General features: G+C 38.3%; 2 long non-coding RNA genes across 2 annotated transcripts; both read left to right on the plus strand.

Annotated features, from left to right (window-relative positions):
* Positions 1 to 1,988: 1,988 nt before the first annotated feature.
* LOC116960038 lies at positions 1,989 to 14,849 on the plus strand. The gene is made up of 4 exons (XR_004406168.1): positions 1,989 to 2,040; positions 4,780 to 4,923; positions 12,829 to 12,940; positions 14,563 to 14,849. It is a non-coding gene; the product is annotated as an uncharacterized LOC116960038 (long non-coding RNA).
* A 553-nt stretch (positions 14,850 to 15,402) lies between these two features.
* Positions 15,403 to 19,570, plus strand: LOC116960039. The gene is made up of 4 exons (XR_004406169.2): positions 15,403 to 15,502; positions 16,161 to 16,236; positions 16,441 to 16,509; positions 17,146 to 19,570. It is a non-coding gene; the product is annotated as an uncharacterized LOC116960039 (long non-coding RNA).
* Positions 19,571 to 20,097: the final 527 nt, after the last annotated feature.

Below are 20,097 nucleotides of genomic sequence, written 5' to 3' on the forward strand. Positions count from 1 at the left end.
TAGTGCTAGGCTGGTTTCACAAACAACAGCTGTGTAGTTCGTTAACATATGAATCCCCTTGAGGTAATTTGGAGGAGCCAAATGTGCTAAACTAAACACCTCATTAAAACAGTACTTTAAAAAACAAAACAAAAAAACCCCAACCAAACCCCAAACTAATTTAACATTCCACTTCTGCATATGGAGATGCTCGGTGGAGAATATTCTATTATGTGGAATTCACTCATCTGTGTTGCTGGAAATAGGGGGTTTTAAAATCAGTAATATGGGTTTTTTTCTGCTAAGATGCACTTGAGACTAAAGTGTCTTTGAAGTGTATTCTGTCACAAAGAAGCAATTAACTGAGGACAATAATGTTTTCTTCTCCCTGTTACTAAGCTGAACACACAGGCCACAAGATTGTACTAAAATACGCAGGAATCCCATTTCTCTTGAGTCTAGGGAGTGAATGGACATAACCAAAGAGCCTCTCTCCAGCAGGTCTTGGATGAGGCCAAGGCAGAAGTGCACACAAGTGTCCCTGAGGCCACTGTGTTCCTCAGGAGAGACTTGTAGAGCCTTGTAGGTAAGGGATATTGGATTTTGTTGTCGTCTTCCTCCAAAAATCTTATTTTAATGCTCCACCTACATCTATTTTATATTTCCTATATCAGGAAACACATCAACCTAATGAGCAATGTTAATTTGGAACTTCCATAAGGAACATTTAACATGGATAAAGATAACAGAAATTGTGCAACACCAAGCATATACATACTCCATTTTTCTCTTCTCTTTTAAAGACTTTATTCCTGGAACTTAGGCAAGGAACTTGGTTTTAGGAAGATGAAATAAAAAATCCCACACCTACTATCTCATTTTGTTCACTTTAAAGCATAACTTTATAACACGTTGGAATTTCCTCAAGGTTTTGTAAATATTCGTCTGAATTCCTCCCAGGTATTAGTATGTCATCCAAAATCCAGAAAATACTATTTATTCTCTGCAGGACTCAATCCATTCTTCTCTGAAATCCTGCAGGTAACTGGCTCCCCCCTAGGGTAATCCTTCATACTTCAATGGGCACGTATGTGTGAGTTCAGTCAGAATTAGTATTTTTTAAAAAATCTGATTCCTATGTTGCTGCCAGGCTTTGGACAAATGCAATTTGGAAAACTCTGTTCCCTCTGACAATTTTAAGTAAATCCTGTGGTTTGGGGATTTTTAATTGGCACACTGAATGCAACTCACACCCTGACCTCCACATGTAAAATTATTCCCACTCTTCCAAGCCCTGCTATTGCTTTTCCATAGTTTCTTTGCCTGTGCTCAGTACAATTATACCTTTAACAAATGTAAATGTTCTTACTACTTTTTCTTCAGCACAGTTTTTGGCTTGGTAAATTCAACTTTGACTCTGTCTTTTTCCCATTGACATTATAATGTTACTTTCCAATCGAGCACAAAGTTTTGTCTAGATTTTAGAGTTTAATGGCTCACATCTGTAGGCACCAAGAGCCTCCTCTCTCTATATCCTGCAATAATGTAGTCAGTGGTCCTGCCCTTACTGGGTTTAGAGCATCCCAGTTTATGAAAGAAATGTTGTGAGAGAACCTTTGAGATCATCCGAGCTGTTCCATTAGCATCTTCACTCCCTCCACCCTCTGGGCATGGTGCAATCAAGCCCATTGATTTTTAAATGTTGGCACATTTAGTAGGCTTAAATTGAGCTCAACAGTTTATCTAGTGGCAGTTCCTTCATCTACCCAACATCCAGCAGCTTCTTTCTCAGTTCCGGGAATTATACGCAAACAACAAATTGATTTCTGAGAGTCTTTTTCATAGAATTACCATAACAACAAGGACAGTCATTTAAAGCACGCCAAAAATTCAGAGTTTCTAGCTGTTTTCTGAGATGCAACTTAAATTGTTCTATTCAGGAATCTGTGGTAGACACATGATGTTTTGCAGAGACTTTATAAGGACTTCAGAATCCATCTCATTGCCTTGCAGAAAGCCTGAGACTTTGAGCATTGCAACTGCAACATAACTCTTTAAACTGTAAGTTTACTGGTAAGCAAAAATTCCTTTGCATAGTTGTGTTTTCGGCAGTAGTTGCATAAAATACTATTCAATAAGAATATTTTGAAATCTTTCTTTTCATTTCACTGGAAAGTTTGTCATATATGGGTTTTTTATCTATGAACATTCCTTTGAAAATCCTTCTTTCGTTGCTATTTTTCTGATGAATTAAGAAAAACAAATCCCCACAAAACAGATGCAGAAGACAGTGGCAATCTTTGTGAAGAAGCAACTTCAAAGCTGCACTTTATTTACTGGAAAATTATCATCTTGGATCCTAATACAAACCCGAGTTTCAGCTGAGCCTGCCATACCCTTGCAAGCTTACACCATAACCCAAGCAAAACCAAAAGATTCAGATTATATTCTTCCCCTAAAAACAGTAAATAAACACACTTATAAGTGAGAACAAATTCTCACCCCCTCAGTGTATTGCTGGATTCCCTTCTTCACCTACATATTACCCAAGTAGCAGGAAATTAGGACAGAATCACTAAAAATTCCTACATTTTCATTGTGCTCTAATATAACCCCTAACATGACTCCTGTGCAGTCTCTTCTGATTTATGCCAGTAAGGAAGAATTGTTTCAAGGGATGCACAAAAAACATAACTATCCTTAATTGGCTTTATGCCCAGAGGATAGATTTTGCAGGCAGAGAGCCCTGACAGCCTGCTCACAGAGCTTGGCCCCCCGTACCCGGAGGACTGAAGACTATGGTCAGTAATGGTACACAATTGTTAGGGAAGTGCATGGGATTTTTGCTTCTGGACACAGTCTTTTTCTAGAAGGTCTTGTTTTTTTTTCCCCAAAATGCAGGGCCATCACACTGCAAAGGCTGTGCTAGCATGCAGGAGCTGTACAAGAACATTTTCTCTATTTCCATGATTTTGTAGAAGTTACCTACAGCCTGGAAATCTGAACGGTTCTTTCTTGCATATTTTGTGATTTGTTTTTTGGATTCCTTTTTTTTTTTTTTTTTTTTTTAAAGCTAAATTATTGCCTAAAATCCTCATGCTTATTTCTGCCTGTAGTCAATACCACTGAATAGCAACTTACTCTGCTTTGACAGGCAAATCTGGCTCTCAGAGCTGCCCTGCCTTGCTCTGAAAACTGAAGTTTCATTTGAAGAGTTTCCATCAGCTCCTTCATTTAACCGTGTTTTTCCCACTCTGTTGTAGAGGGTGAAAAAGGAGCTGATCGCAATAACATTGATTAAGTGCAAACTCACGTGTCACACCAGAGTTAACCATTGACTATAAGTAAAATAGATTTAAAAGTTTTTTTCAGAATGGTAAGATTCTACAGAACGAGATCAAATTGCTTACTTTTATGTTGCCATAAAGCAATGGAGACATTTTTTTCTCTTGTGTGCTTTGAAAGGATCACAACTTTGTCCTAGGGCCGAGTCAGTTAATAGTGATCTCTCACTGATATTAAAACCAAACATGACTATTATTAGGAAATAATCAAGAATTAAAACCTGTATTTTTAAACAAATTACTATGACCTTTTACCTTACAGATCCAGGTTTAATTATAGACATACTTGCACCTTAAGAAGATTAAAAATACCGTTTTTTTAGTATTTAGCAAAACACTGCATTGTCCACAGAGTGCTATTGGATATCTCCAATATTCATGAAATACAAGAGCTAAAAGATTTTTAATTAAGTGAGAAACAAGTAAATTCAGCCCATAAGACAGGCAGGACATATATACATGAAAAAAAACCCCAATAAATAAAGAGATAATTAAATACTTGCAAGTTGTTCAATGATGAATTAAATAATGGACCAAATACAAGCCTTCCTTTCCCTTCATGCTCAAGATTTACACCACTAATCAGCCAATTTTCAAATCCTTAATATACTAAAGCATTTGCCTTTAAGGCAGCAGTAATTTAAGACTGCTATCAAAATGAATGTTTTTCCATTAGGCAAAATAATTATGTCATATATTCTAACAGTGTCTTTGGACTTAAATCTTTTTAGTGAAGGAAACTGTCAGTCAGCTACAACTTGATCAAAAATCTTGATCAAAAGCCACTGCATCTAGGGAATGAAAATAAAAAGTCACTTTTCTATGTACCGCAATAATTCAAGACCATTCATAAAAATTAACATCTAAATGACAGGTCACGTGTCACCATACAGGTCTGGTGCATTTTGAGGAAGGCATTGGAATGTTTATTCACCTATTCTGAAGCCCATGTCAGTACCTGTGCAAATTTAAAGTCTGCAAAACTGTACATCAGAACTAACTCATATATTTCACTGTGATTTTTCATGGGTCTGTGGGATTGTAATTGTGAAGACAGTAAATCTTCACAGTCTATGATTACTTGCTCGTTGATTTTGAAGTTCTCAGCCCACATGAGACATACTTTACTGCCCCTTACTTTTACAGAACAAACACGCAGCATTTCTGCTTGGGAAGTGCTTCAAAATTCACTTCAAGGTAAAAACTTAGGAAAAGCTAAGGGGACGAATTTATTACCAACTGGTGTTCTGGAGCATTTGAAAAAATAAGATTTGCCACATTTAGCTGAAACCTGCACTTAGCACAAAGCCTCACCTCCTGCAATTAGATACTGACGCGCAGGGAGCCTGAGCATCAGATCGCTCCCATCATCTCCATCACTGCACAGTGTTATCTTGAGCAAATACTTTGACCTTCCTGTGATTTAATACCTATTTATCTCTTCTTTGGGGAGCAGGTTTGACTGCAGGGAAGCTGCTGGCCTGCAAGACAATTCTAGACAACCTCACGGGAGAACAAGGGTAGCCACAGGAGCAGTCTGTCTGTCTGTCTGCAGCCTCTCCTGACAGCACTTTGAGATGCATAACTATTAATATGGAGAGTAAGTCTCGATCCTTTTTATCTGGACACCTGGGATCATTCTGCCACATCTATAAACCATCTCATGGGATTTTTTTTCAGTCATAATTAGTGAAGGACCTGGTCTTATGTCTCATCAGAGGAGGTCACCTCCAGGTGACCTTTTGGCACTTCTCTGGTTACCAGCTATGTTTTTGGAACGAGATATCTGGATTGCACATGTATTAGTGGAAGAATCCCAGGTGTGTGGAAGTGCTGAGACAGAGACTGAGAAATGCAACAGAGCCACCAATATTCATACAGATCTCTGAACTCATGATGGCCAATTAGCTAATAATTGTCCTGCCTTCCCATGGGATACGTAAGGTGGTAAATGCAATCTCTGCAAAGCACTCACAGCTGACCCACTGATAGATTGTGCATTCTCAAATGTCAGGGTAATAAAAAATAGTTTCGTATTGCCTGAAAACCCAAATAATTGTTAGAGTGAAACACCTCATTTGAAGATGGCAAATCCCTCAATTCTTGCTATGCACAGCTCTCTTCTGGTCCTCAACTTGCAAACTGCACAGCCATGACTGCAGTCCCACTCTGGCTTTGTTGTAGCTGCTGCAGGTAGGAATACCACAGGAGATGGATTTAAAGATCATCACAGATCTTATTGCCCATACAGGTTGTGTTAAAGCTAATAACAGTGTGCCTGCATCTGGAAAAAATCATATTTTCCTATTGCTGCACAGGCATAGTCGTCCTTATTCATGCAATGAAATCTTGCATTGTGGACTGCTTTACCTGATGTAATAATAAATGATAAACAATGATTTTAGCAGAAAGGTATACATAAAGAACATTTTTATTTTCTTTATCAAGTTATCAGAACTGTTTTCAGAAAAACAAACCTATGACGTGGCCTCCTCTTTACCCTGTTGCTGGGGAAGTGCTATTAAATATAGAGCCTGAACTTCAGTGACTATTGGGGATCAGAGTTAACTGCGTGAAGGTAAAGTGTGGGAAAGCACCACTAGAGGTCACTCAAAATTAATTGTTACCTAATTAGCACATTTTGACCCTGCATTTTAGGACATTCTACTTTCATATTTAAGGCATTGTCCACTTTGACTCCAGCTAATTCTGACAAAACTCGGGAGAGATGAAGACAGAAAATGTTCCTTCAGCTCTTCCCTCACATGACTCTTCCCAAGGCTCCCAAATCAGCTTTGCAGTTACTTCTGCAGGCAGCAAGTCATTCTTTCCTCGGCAATGAGCTTAGTAATGCTGGCAGTGATGAACCTCTAGAAGTGCCGGTTTTAGAGGCATTCAGCCCTAGCTACGTTATCTCAAATAGCTGGTCACCCATTTTGAAAATTAGACCAAAGTGAATTGTACAAGTGAGGGGAAAAAAGTCCAATGTTTCCTGGTCCTGCCCCCCTGTAAATTTTTAACCATTGCCATACAGAAGAGAAAGTAGATCTTTATAACAATTGTTTGACTAATTAAAAGAGGTGAAAAGCAAAGTTTAAGTTTGTTTAATTGGTATGTGTTGAAATAGCTCTGCGTGTGTTTAATCAAAAACAGATGTTCTATTTGCAGGGTTTTTTTAATAATCTGTGAAAATGATGACAGCAATTTATTTGCCAAAGACAACAGGAGAAGGGATATCTAATTAGTATGTTCTATAAGTTTAAGACCACCAATTGCTGATGCGCATGCATACATCACCTGATATAAGTAATCAAACACACTCAAGGGACTGAGTCCTCCCATTGTTCAGTAGATAATTCATGTTTGACCAAAGAGGAGACTTTAATTTCAAATGCAGCTCAGTGTAGGAAAACTCTTGGGCAGCCAAGCTCCCATAAAGGAAGCTCTATCAAAAATGACCTACTCTTATTTAATTTATTTTTTTCGGGTTACTGCTGATCCTCTCCTCACCCCCACCCCTTCCACTCAGTTTAATTGACAAAGAATGGATTAGCTAGTCAGTTTATCCATATGTATGAGCATGACAACCGTAAAGAATATTGCAGTTTCCTGAAAAATCATTTAATAACCTCAGAGGACAAGCATGTGTGCAGCTGGGGAAAAAAACATTAAAGCACTGTAAGATGAGCAAAAAAATTATCAGAGGCTTGGTATCCTAGTTGCTTCATCAAGGTAGTAAATAAATAAATAGATTATCAGCATCTGAAAAGTCGCATGTCTACTTTCTCCACTTTCTAGATAGATTAATTTTGCAGAGGTAGAAAGACAGAGTTAGCCACAAAATAGTATATACACAGACTCAACTATTGGAATTTGGGTGTAATTATTTTTTAAAACAGTGAACCATCCTCTAAACTTCTATCCAAGAACCCTGTAGGGCCTTGCAATAGGACATGAGTAACGGTTTTAAACTAAAAGAGAGTAGATTCAGACTGAATTTAAGGAAGAGGAGGGTGGTGAAACACTGGCACAGGTTGCCCACAGAAGTGGTAAATGCCTCATCCCTGGAAATATTCAAGGCCAGGTTGGAGGGGGGCTCTGGGGAACCTGATCTTGTTGAAGAAGTTCCTGCTCATTGCAGGAGGGTTGGATGACCTTTAAAAGTCCCTTCTGACCTGAACTATTGTATGATTATATGGAGATAGCAAAGTAAAGGAAAAGAATTCTCTCCCTTAAAATCTGTAATTACTAAATAATAAGAACTACTGTTTCACGGTCTTCTAGGATCTGAGGCAGCCTTCATCTGCATATATTTCATAAGTCCTAAAGAAATCAGTTTTCTAGTATTGATGAAAGTTCTGTCTTGCATCACACAATCACATCTGCCTATTTACTAGGGCGAGCTTTGACCCTCTGGTGACCACGTTGCTCCTTCTGAGGAAGCACTTACCTGGACACAGTCTCTTTAGTTAGTTCCCACTACATCCACAAAGATGCAAGCTGTATTTGAGTTAGAAAAGAAGTCTTCATGCTAGGCATATAATTCATGTGTTCTCTGTTCTAAAAAGGGCTGGATAAAGAAGATTAAGGGCTGTTTAACAGATAAGCTTAGCTTTTAAGTAAGTTATTGGAGCCTCTTCGTTGGGAAACTTCTGCTACTGGAGCTCTTACTCTAGAAGGAGTATAAGAGCTATTTAACTTATTCACCTTCTCCTGATCTTGCACAGAAATGCTTGCTGAACTGTCATCACGCAACAAAACATAAGTTTTAAAAGTCAAGGAGCAATAAGACAGCAAGTGGCCGTATCTTTAATCCTGAAGTGGAGAAATGGAGGAACAAGTTTGCCTTTTTTTCAAAATAGTACCTCTAATTAAGGAAAAAAGCCCACACCAGAGAAGAGTTAATACAAAAGGCCAATGGCTGAAGAGTCTTACTAGAGACAATAAAAATCAGGTGGGCTCAGTCAGAGAAACTGCCATTCATTTTCAAGGAAAATTACAGCTTTTGATATGAAAATAGCTACAAAACTCCAAAAGTCTTGAATACCAGATACCTAAAGCTAGCAATTGCCCCAGCTGAGTCACCACAGAGCAATTTTTGCCAATTATATATCTCTTGTTCCCCTATCAGTCTATTTTTTTATTAATTGTTATACTAGAAACTATTGTAAAATATTCTCAGGTGAGGCAAATAACCTCCTATTCCTCTTCTTTTCAGCTCCCAAAAAAGGTCATCTAGCAGGAGAGACAAGTTCCTAGCAAGATTTCTACCCAGCTGACACAATAATTTGCAAAGATGACTTCTTTCCCTCCTTACAAACCTGCCTTTAATTCTGTGTGCCTCATCAACAAAAAGCTGATTTCCAATTTACAACATCTTCTAAATCCCAGCCAAATTAGCCTCCTCTTGTCAATCCTCTGTACAGATTTAACCCCACAATTAGAAAGTAGGGAAAAAATAAACTTTTCTTGTTGAAAAGCATGCACAGATTTTTGTAACAAATAGATACATTGGATAATGCAGTCACCAGTGACAAATGTTTTTATCAGACTTTCCTTTTAAAAGGATTGAATGTTGAAGAATAAATGTAGGCTTTCCACCCAATGTTAAAGTTTTCACAGAGGTATAAAAACAGTTAATATTTGGTAGGGCTTGGGTGCTCTGATTTTTACAATAATCCAGCAAAAGTTCAAGCTTTGCTTCAAAATTAGCACTGAAAACGAAGGGAAATAAAACAATTCTGATATATTAGTGAAATTATAAAACAGAACTCACAGTGGGAATTATAATCAAATGTACGGAGATGATGAACATCTGAACTCATATGGCGTAAGTTTTTTATTTTACACTAATCCACAAACTGCTTCAGTAATTCTCTAAAAGCATATAAAAATATGGGCAATTCATTTAAAGTGTCTCCATCAATCCAATCAAAAGTCATAGGTTGCAAATGATAGCAAATATCTGTGATACTAAAAATATCCTACCTTATTAAGTTAAAACTGGTTTTGCAATCTCTGCTAGTCATTTCGGTTGCTTATACTCTGCTTTCCCTGGGGCGGGGGGCTGTGACCAGTACTGCTCAGAGCTTTATGTCTCCTGCTCTCCCTGGTGAAGAGGTTCAAAGGTGAAAAGGCATTCATTCTTTCTTTTAAAAAACTGCTTTTGATGGAAATGTCTCAAATGGACCAATTAAAAAACAGAGCATGTTTTCTAACTAAGCTGAAATATGATATAAGAAGACACATAGAAGTAGCACAGCTGTAAGAAATCAGTCTAACAAATTCAATACAAAAAATGCAAAACCTTAAGAAGGGGAAAGATTTGGCCAAATCTCTCGAATGGTTGTTTGTCCTGCTCAGCCTCACCCCAGCGTACTCTTGAACACGGAGACGTGTGTGCCCAAGTGGTCTGGTCAGGATCACTTGTGTGTGACAGAGGACAAGGGACATTGCTGACATTCTCACTTTATCTTCTGGGTTCTTCTGGAGTGAAGACAGTAGACTAATTCTGGATGTGATTTTTATATGCTTTAGAAATTGATTTTGGCCAGGATATTTTGCCTCATTATTTTATGGTTCCATGTTTGTTCTTCACTGTCCTGTTACCTCATCTTTATATAATTTGGTCTTCATCTTCTGTAGCAATTAAAAATGTCATTCCTTTAACCCCTGTTTTGCTGTTTCTTCTGGTGCTTTCCACATATTTCCATTCCCGTGTTTATAACCATCAGCAGCCTCTGTGCAATGACCTGCGTCTGGGTACAAAACAGTCATCATAAAATCATTAAATTCCAGCTTGCTCTACTCTGTACTTTGCTTTAGTTACTTTTACCATGATGGGTTATGTGGCTGCATACACAAATTCCAGCATACGCAGTCACCACCGCAGCAAGAGAGATCCTGGAAGCGCCTGCTTTCTGTACGCAGATTTCTTTTGCCGTTGCACATGGTGAATCCTGGAATTGCTGCAGCTTGGAAATTGTCCCAGACAGGGCACACAAGGGACATAGGGAATCAACCCCCCTTACATTAGTGACAAAATCTTGGACACAGGCTCTAGCCTCTGAAGATGGGAAGAAAAGAGGTGCTCAGCTAATTATCTGGTAATGTGAAGCTAACTACAGATAAAAAGGGCTTCCTGTGGCCAGAAAAGAGGCTGTTAGATTGGATTATATTGGACTGAGACATGAAGGATTAGTGAAGAGGCAGCCCTACAGTGCTGCTTTGCTGGTTACATGTATCCAAAGACCTTCCCAAGGACTGTGTGTTTACAAATAGAAGGAGTAATTGGACGTCAGTCGTTAAGAGTGCATTTGGACATTTCTGGGTGCCCAGAGCTGGAGTTCTGAAGCCTGTGGACACATCAGCAGGTATTCAGCATATGTTGTGTAAGGGTAACTTCTCTCAGAGAAGTAACCTCAAAAGACGGTATCACTGGCCAGGCATTTCCATATATCCTCATGCCCATGAACATGTGTTTCTTCTTTAAGCATTCATGGTGGAATCCTGGAGAGGTACTAGAGGACAGTTAGCACTTCAGCTGGCTTGCCTACTCAGTGTAAACTCTTTGGCAGTGTCAATGACGGGTAGGTTGGCCATCAGGCAAAGTCCAAGAAGGACCAGAGCAAAGCCTCTCCAGACTTGGGAAGAGATCTGGATGTGTGGGTCCTGCCACGCACCCACTGCTGTTGCTCAGACCACTTGCAGTGAGGTGAAGCCCTGGGCCAAGAAGCACTGCTAAAGGCTAATGCAAAACTGCAGAGACTGTGCAGACACAACTGGTAATTTGTTATTTTTGAAAGAAAGTGTTGGTAAGCATTAAGAGGATAATATGTATCACCTGCAGGTGTGCCATAAAGGTGCTCTTTTCCTTTTTCATATTCTTTGTGAGATGTTTTCCTTAATCTTCAGCACAGTTCTCTTCCCCAAACCTGGAAATCTGATTTGAAATGACAATTTACTCCTCTCCTAGCTAATTGGAGCTAGAGCAAGATATTTCACAAGAGAAAAATGATGAGCTGGCTTCCCTGCATCTGCTCTATTTGTCTCCATTTTTACGTTTATACTGTCTCGTCTGCTCTGCAAAACTGTCAGTCATCTCCTGGGGACACTTTCTCTACTTGACAGCTCGTAGGACTGTCTGACTTTCCTTCCTCTCCAGTGTATGCTTTTAGGTCCTGAGGCTGAAACACACCATCTGGAAACTGGACCTGTGGACAAGGCAGATGCTCAGAGAGGGCCTTGTAGTTATGGGTCTCCTCATTACCACCGTGGCAGCTGTTTTGGAGCTTGGAGGAGCTCAGTGCTAACGAAGGAGCATTGCCTTCCTTCCACTGAGCTATATCTTCTCCTTTCTTGGCTCTAGATGAGCTGGTGGCTGAATTGCCTCTGGATCACCTTAATCAAATCCATTTATTTAAGTCACTATGTATGAAAGACTCACTGATGGAGGTACCACACAGCTTTCCTTTGCCCACAGACTTATTAGTCTTAATGCCAGACTTTGGCATTGCCTTCTGCACTCCTACAACTCCCAGAATGCAGCAGCTTTACAAGAAAAAAAATACTGGCCAAAATAATTTCTTTTTTCTTTCAGTAATCCTGAAAACGGGACACAACCGACACATCTGAGGCAGAGGGATTTGAAGCACTCGATTTTCTTTTTTTCAGAGTATTTTATATTGAAACAGTGGATACTACTGTCATTGTAGGAAGAGCTATGAAAACATTAAAAAGGTTAAGGCCTTGGCTGGGCCTGAGGGCACTTATAAGCTCTGGTTTTCTGTACTGCTGTATCCTATCAGATTTTTTTTTTCTTTCTTGTTGAAATACTAACGTATATAATTGGCTATTTCATACTAACTTATATAACTGCCTAATTCATATAAATTTGCAAGGCAATAAATGGAGCAAAGAAGCTTCTGCTCACATACCTGGGAAACACTGACATTACATAAAAATATATATAAATCAAATAAGCATCTCAAACACCTAGTGACATGTAGCCACATTCAATTCCTGCACTGCAAGCTGCTAAGCCTATGAAACATAGTAAAAATGCAAAGCACAAAGCAAAAATGTGCCAACTTCTCTAGAAAGCTGTGCATATCATTGGCAGGGACTGGTTTACATTAGTGCCTCCTGGTCCTTTGACTGATTTGTTTCTTAGGTGTAACAGCAGCCTACAGGTTGTACCTACACAAGCGAATCGAATGTGACACAAAGACAGAACATTGTGGTACATTGCTTCTTGTACTAATAAATATTTAAGGATAAAGCCTAAGTACTTCTTCTTCAGCACCAGATCCTTCTCTGTTGCAATTGGTAAAAAAGAACTTGCAAATGGCTATCCATAACAGAAAATATATAAAAAGGATGTTGATAAGCTTATGATAATGTCATATGTTTTTAATTATTTTTTTGTTTCTCAGTAAAATTCCAGAGACATTTTACTTAATTTTTTATTAATTTCTAATAGCCAACTCTGTTCCTCTACTTATAGGTCGACCATGAGGGAATGGATTAAAATACTTGCCCACGCACCACACCTCCAAGCTCTTTTCCTCATGCAATTTTGTCTAGGAAGGGGAAGAAAAGCACGTCAGCCATTCAAGGTTGGAACATCCTTCTCCCCTCTTCCCACATTTAGTGTCAATCCAGAGACTTACCCAGCTCAGACCCCAGTGATGCTCATTAGAAAAATGTCCTGGCTCCAAATGGTAACACCAAACCATTTCATAAGCTTACCTTGCTTAGGCAGTTCTGTAACTCTGGGATAAGCAATCACAGCTTTACCAGAAACCATGAAAATAATATTTGTATAGTTCACATGATAAACAGCCATGGGCAGAATGCATTTACAAAACCAGACAATATTAATTGCTTCCGGGAGTGTCTAGAGATTACTCTACCTGAAAATATTTGAGGTTTTGATGAAAACTCATATATTGTGGCACAGAGACAGCAAAGCAAACATTTCACTCATTTCTTCTCTGGATTTTGAAATTAGGCACAAAAGGAAGACAAATGCAGCTTGTATTTAAGTAATAAAAAAAAAAAAAAAATAGTCACATCTGTGTTCAGGAGTCCATTTCAAAACTCCCTATCCAGATGTGTTGGCTTTTGTGGCTGGACAGTCTTTTGATTGAGCAGAGTAAATCATAAATTTGGGGTTTACTTCTAGAACCTCAAGGACTTACACCTTTTGGGGCATTTCTTGTTTGAAAATTAGGAATTCAGGAGAAAAAAAAAAAAAGCAGTGGGAAAGTAGCTCGATATTTTCTTCTAGGAGCACCCTCAATCCTCAATTCTACAGTGATATTTGGCTTCTGAAGACATTTTCCTCCAAGTTAGGGTAAAGCCTGTAGTGTAAAAGTCGTTATTTCTATCAGTAAAGTTCCTCAATCAAAGAATAAAATCCTAAAGCCAGTTTTTGTGTGGCCAGAAGAATGAAGTAAAGCAATAACTTTTCACCAGCATTACCCATCTTTATTTCATATGCCAGGAAGTTTCCACTGGTTCAATGGGAGCAGGAGATATGTTTGGCCTCACTACGGGTTTTATCTTTATTATTCTGGAATGCCTATTTATTTTTCTCCATTGGTGAAAGAAAATTAACAAATGTAAATATACTCTCCTATTTCTTAATGCTGGTGTAGAGTTAGCTTGGGGAAAGCTTGAACACTGGTGTTATCGAGTTTCTGTGGAAAGAAACAACCACTTAAAATTCATCGTTTCAGTTTTTTATGAGACATGAATCCATTCTGTTTCATTATAAACTAGAAGGGATTTTTCACTGAGATCCCAGAGAAAACTAGAAACAAAAAGATGGAACAGAGATTCAGAATGACTATTTGGGTGCTGTGATCTTTACATAGGGTAATTAATGCTGCAGCCTGAAAGAAGACAAGGAAACATGGCTAGGAAACAGATTCCACAGAAAATATATTCTACAGAAACGTACATTCAATTTAACAGAAACTGAATCTAATTTTCTAAATACCTTTGTCAGAGTTCCCATTAGGCTTACTTGGCTAATATAAGTTCATCCCAAGAATTACCCTTCCATTTTAGGTGGGAGTTATCTAAAATCTTGTAAATACCATGTTCCTTCCACACTGTGTTGCACACAAGGATGCCTGGGGCTGTCATTCTGGGGCAAATCAGAAGAGAGATAACACAGTGCTTCAACCTCGAACAATGCAAAAGTCTCTGTTTTCTTCCATCATGCATACAGAGTATGTCCCAGGACTTCAAAAGTGGAACTTCATAGGTAAATACGAGATTGGATTGAATTTGGTGAGTCCATGAAGTGGATTTTCGATACTGAAGGACTGTCATTTTGGAAGGTGATTTAAGAGTTTTGACTGTTGTTGTCATCCTCAGTGTTATGAAAAGCATGCATCTAGCTGTGCAGTCTGAGATCCCTTCCAGCTGTTTCAAAAAACAGTTATTATCATCTGCAAGCAAGATTGTTTTGCACCACAGTAGATATTAGAAGGAAGCCTATGTAATCATTTATAGCATGTGTGGATCTTAGCACTGTAGCTGAACTTTTTAGAATAAGTTGTAATAAATTCTGACATCATGAATTTTCTTCATCATTACTCATGTTTCTCCATCTCAACAAATCAAAATAAACACAAAAGGACTCCTAGTATGTTAGCAGTGAGAATTGTATCTGACATATTTTGAATGTAGGTTAAGACAAAAAAAAAGCAAAATAATTGTTATGCTACACAACATGTGCTCACAGTCAATAGTCTATGAAGAAGCAATTTATGTAGACATATTGACATTGCAAATTTTCAATGTCCTCTTTAAAAAGACACTATACTGAATTTTCTTCAGATGTGAGTGACAGAGGTCTCTGATTCCCAAGAAAATGCAAAAGGACCTTGAAATAAAACGATGTCATAATGGCTTGCAGTGATACACTCCTCCCAAGTTTTCAGCACAATTATATGCTTATTACTTTGGAAGAGTTAGAAAACAAGCAAGCTGCAGCTTTTAATGAAGCTTTCATAGCAGTGAGAAGAACTATGAAAAAGCATTTAAAGCAGCTCATCTCCTCCTCTATTCAGGCTCTCTTTCATTTCCAGAGGCAGTTGCGATGAGAAATTGGATGCTATCCAGTTTGGATTTATAAGGAAGCAGAAAAGGAGATAATGGCGGAAGTATGTGCTTTTTTTCCCCCATGTAAATTCAGATCATCTTTAGCGTTTGATCAGATTTTGAGGAACATGAGACAAAAAAGCAGCAGATATTTCCAATCATACATTTTAAAAACTCAAAAGAGCTGTGCACACTCTCCCTCTATCCAGAGATGCTTCAGACTTGCCTTTTATTATTTTGGGGGAAGATGTAGAACATAACCATTTACTTAGCTCTGCTATCTGATTATAAAGTCCTGACTCAGAGCATCTAAAAGTTATGCTTACAATGCACAGACATACATCTCAGTCCTTTGTACTGTCATGCTGCCTCCCTAACAAGCTAGAAATATGTATGTGAGTGGAGAAGACATTTCAGGATCAGAGGAAAAGTCAGTTAACAATATATTACTGAGACTGATTTCCTTGTCAGTACATAAAATCTAAATGTGACCCCAATGGAGACATTTTTTATTATGGGGAAGCAATTTTCTTACCCTTTTATGACGCTATTTTTATTACCAGTATTATTCACAATTCTCTAATTAGAGAGCACAACACTGTTACACTAGTTTTTACTCTTTGATTTGGATGCATGCAAGCATTACAGATGCCATGAGAAGGTGTATCAGTGCAATAAGGCTGAATAACACTTCTTTTCTTTTTTATTTTTTCTGTACAGAGGCCAGTGGGCCACAGTGTTTTAATATGAGTCTGCTCTAATCCTGTGACCTTACATATGCACTTGAAAAGAACTGGTGAGGCTGAACAATCTGTTCATTTGTTTTTCTGTTTAAAAGAGCTTATCTGAAAATTTGCAATCAAAGGTTATTTCAGGTTTTATTTCTCAAAGTATACACAACCATTAATTGAAAAAAAGCAACAAATATTGATGCATGAAAAATTGTTCAAGCTCAAGTACTTGAATTCAGAAACTTACCTTTCCCTTTTGTGCTCTCCAGTAGGCAACCTGGCTTTGTTTGCTACCATGGAACTACTGCAGGGGACTGAAGAAGGAAGCCATTTGCTTTGTAGGTACCTAAAACTTGACCAAGGGACTTTAACTTTGGAAAAGATATTGCTGGTTGCTTTGTCTGTTTGTTTTCAAAAGAGCTGCTATTCATAGCAGAGTATAAAACCTGAACCTGAAGAGAACAAAATATGGAACATTTCTGGGTTCCCAAATAGTTTCTGGACAACTGTGAAGAAGTGTCATCATGCAGCAAGCTATTAATACCAGAGAGGGTACAAACTGCCCCAAATCTTCCTTTTCCAGACCTTGAAGAGTCATAACTCTTCGGCATTTTGAGGGACATTGTGAATCAATTCCCTACTCAGGATTTTACTTTAAAGACCCAGTACAGCCCTAAATGTCAACTGTGTGGAAATGGTTCCTCTATTTGTTGTGGGTTTTTTTTTGTTTGTTTGTTTGTTTGTTTGTTTTTTTTTTTTTTTGTTTTTTTTTTTTTTTGTTTGATTGGTTTTTTTTGTTTTGTTTTGTTTTTTTTGTTTGTTTGTTTGTTTGGGTTTTTTTCATCTGAAGTCTGTATATATTTCACTGCTCAGAAGTCCATGAAGGGGTTTTACAGCAGGTCTAGTAAAGTGCAGTTCTCCAATTACAACCTAGCTGTAAAATATACAGTAGGTTTTTTCCTTTTTACTTCCAGGCAGTAAGTTTTGGTCACGTCAGTTAAACCCACCTAAAAGAAGGAGGAAGAAAGAGAAAAATGACTGTTCAGTGAACCTCAGGAGAATTATGAAGTTATACAGCCTCAGAAGGATTTTAGGCAGTTTTATATTGCCCAGCTCAGCTCACATTTATATCATCTGTCTCAGTGCCTGAAATGAGATAAGCTATGTGCTTGATAGAGAAAAGGACTTCTACTGACTGATGTATCTAAGAAATCTGTTTTAGATATGGCTGGATGAAACAGAAAAGAGGGCTTCTAGATGCACAGAAGATGAACTTTGCTATAATATATCTCATGTAAGAAAGAACTAGATAATGCTCAAAAAAAAAAATTGTACATGGAAGAAAACAGAGAATCAGTAAAGAGCAAGGAATTTTCATAAAAGTTAAACATTTCCATGTGAACTTATTTATGTCCAAATTACTTCTTGAACTTGGAGGAGGAAAACTTGCAGCAATCTGGAAAGTTGTGCTGTAAATTTAACTGCTATTCTAGACAAAAACATAAACATATCCTAATTCAGTGTAATTATCCAACTGTGCATGGATTTTGACTGTGAGACACTGAGAAAGTCTTCTAAGGATCTGGAGATATTCTGAAGCATAATGTTCTGCCAGTGAAGATTTATCTACAGTTTCACCTGATAAGATTTTTCATCTTGTTTTGAACAGCATAATTTACCATACTCAGCGTGCTGTATTGCATTCATATATGTAGAGAAGAACTGGATTGATTATCTTCAGGCTTCATGACACTAAACTCAGCAAATTAGCTGCTCATGATTCCAGCAAATGACTGTTTTTTTTTTTTTTTTTTTTTTTTTCCTAGTGCTCCAGGAGAGATTGAACTGTAAAGCTTTAGCTGGGAAGCTAAGAACTTATTTAGAAACTACTGAAAGAGGAAATAAATATGTAGCTGTTGTTATAATTAGTAAAGTAGTGCAGCAATATATGAGATGGTTATGATATCTCAAAGAAATTAAGCTCCATTTCTCAGGGCATTTTTTTCTGTAGAGGTAGATCGGCTGATGTGTTTCACATTCAATGGCAATATCCAGCTTTAGCGGAGCTGATGGAGGCTGGTCTGCTTCCCTGCAGTCCCCAGAAAGGACCTTGAACATATCCTCATCGAATTCATTGCATAATGTGGGAAGGATGAGATGTCCTTCAGCCAACAAGGGTTTACCAAGAGCAACCCATGCTTGGCTAACCTGTCTCATCTCCATGCTGACATAAGAGCCTACATGGACTTTCCCCAACCTCCTCCTCTGAAAGCCAAGGAGGCTGGGTTGGATGATTAGCCCCTTAGTGTGGTCCAATCTTGCCTGAGAGGTTCTCTGGAAAGGAAATGATAAAACTATGGAGCCAAACTCTTGTCGGTGCTGTCAGCTGGGAAACAGCCAGACATTATAGAGACTTCCTGACTAGGCAGCACTGGACCAGGTCACCCAGAGTAACTGTGACATCTCCAGACTTGGGAAATTTAAAGACCCACTCAGAAAGCCACTGCTGACCTGATATCATGCTGGTGACAGTCATGCATCAGGCAGGAGATTGCACTTAAGAGTCCTCCAGAGGTCCTTTCCAGTCCATACTTCTACTAATATGATTATGTGAAAAGAAAAAAAATAAAAAAGTTTAAAAAAGAAGGGAAAAAAAAGGAAAAAATGTGGGATTTGAACCCCAGAGTTTTAATCTTTGGACATACACCAACACTATTTTGTTTTGAAAGTGTATTCCACAGTTAAATATATCAAATTTTGTTCCCATTTTCAAAAAAAATGCTAGGATCAAGGAACAATAACTTCAGTCATAAAATAAGATAGAAATCAGGCCAAAATATTTTGGTTTAGGTTATCCAGGACCAGGTAGGATAGAAAACTGATCTGAGACATGAGGAGATCTGTGAACCCATCAAAGAGAGAAATTCTGATGCAGCAAGCTGAAAACATCAGGAGCCAACACTGATAAACCCAATATCCATTCCAAGATCTTCAAAGTAAAAGACCTGTTTCATTCCTAACATTAGAATTATACAATTATATACACAGACTGTATATGGAGACTATAAAAAACTATATAAAAGAACAAGAATCTTTACATATTGAACTATACCGAGCACCTTATAACTGCAGCACAGACAGCAGATGCATTTATTGATACTATTCATATTATTTCTTGAGCAACCTCGGAGGTCAGTCTCTGAGGTAGTATCATAAAGTCGGAGGACCTGACATTACTGGCATTAATCCTTTGTCTCGGGTGGGATATGGTGGCAGAGTAAACAACAGGGGACTAGATAGAGGAGATGGAAGAAAAGGATTCACACATCAATTATTCTTGTCTTATTGCTGTAGTACTTTGTCATGGACAAGGCACACAATTAAAGTGCTTTAAAAACACTTGACAGAAATGGCCTCTATCCAAACCAGCTTATATTAAATTTCCTAAAATAGAAAAAAAAACCTTCTCTTTTCAAAATTAATGCTGTTACCCACATCTCCCCAAGCCTGGATGAATCCCACATGACCTTAGAGTGGCATAGGTATAGCAGAAATAACAGTCTTCAGAAGGAAAATCACATCTTTAATGGAACGAGGCACCCTTTACCTCTCTCCACCCCATAGAGACGTTCTCAGAAGCTCCCTTTCAGTTGAGCGGCAACAATTTGGCATGGTGTATCTGGGCCCCATGTCCAGACTAGGAATTAATCCACGTTTGATCCATTATCAGAAATAGATTGGCTGCCTTTTCCCCTCGGCCAACCATACGAGAAGTGTCTCCTTCTGCAAGCACGGATGAAGCACTCTCAATGAGCAATATATAGTGCTTGAGTAAAGTGCATGTGTTATTGGAATCCTGGGGCTGAAGTGATTCCCAGTAGAGGCCAAAGCGTGTGTAAGAATGGCTTAAAAGAAAATGTGGATGG

This window comes from Tyto alba, unplaced genomic scaffold, assembly GCF_018691265.1.
Source record: "Tyto alba isolate M040663 unplaced genomic scaffold, T.alba_DEE_v4.0 Super-Scaffold_10, whole genome shotgun sequence".
Lineage (NCBI taxonomy): Eukaryota > Metazoa > Chordata > Aves > Strigiformes > Tytonidae > Tyto > Tyto alba.